The 377-nt window shown below is 37.9% G+C and overlaps 1 protein-coding gene across 2 annotated transcripts in view; it reads left to right on the top strand.

Annotated features, from left to right (window-relative positions):
• Positions 1-377, top strand: part of LARS (leucyl-tRNA synthetase) — a 56,885-nt gene that overhangs the window by 51,855 nt on the left and 4,653 nt on the right. The gene's annotated exons all lie outside the window — the stretch shown is intronic.

Genomic DNA, 377 nt, shown 5'->3' with positions numbered 1-377 from the left:
AGGGTGTACTGTTTGTGTTAAGAAGCTCAAATTGGTAGGGACTTAAGTCATAATCATTTTGCTGTCAAAACAATCTGTGTGATTATGTATTTGGTGTAGCTGTTCAGTTCTCACATCATAAACTATCACTCTCCATAATGACTCCCTGATCTACTAAAACAGCCAAGGAGAGAGGCATATGGAGACTTAATGAGCTTTTCTTGCAAAGAAGCTGGCCCTCTGGGAAAGGCCTAGGACTTATTGTCAGGGAAGTGTTGTGGGTTGTCACACTGCTGTTTTGTGACAAGTAAAGAAAATCTAGTTTTGATGCAACTTCCCTTTTAAGCATTGAATTAATTTTTTTGAAGCAGTGGTGCTGTTTTGGTTTATATATATAT

The sequence above is a fragment of the Gavialis gangeticus genome, unplaced genomic scaffold (assembly GCF_001723915.1).
Source record: "Gavialis gangeticus isolate Ggan-Ray unplaced genomic scaffold, GavGan_comp1, whole genome shotgun sequence".
In the NCBI taxonomy this organism is placed as follows: domain Eukaryota; kingdom Metazoa; phylum Chordata; order Crocodylia; family Gavialidae; genus Gavialis; species Gavialis gangeticus.
Note: the sequence above shows the minus strand (reverse complement) of the source record. Positions and strands in the feature narration are given on the sequence as shown.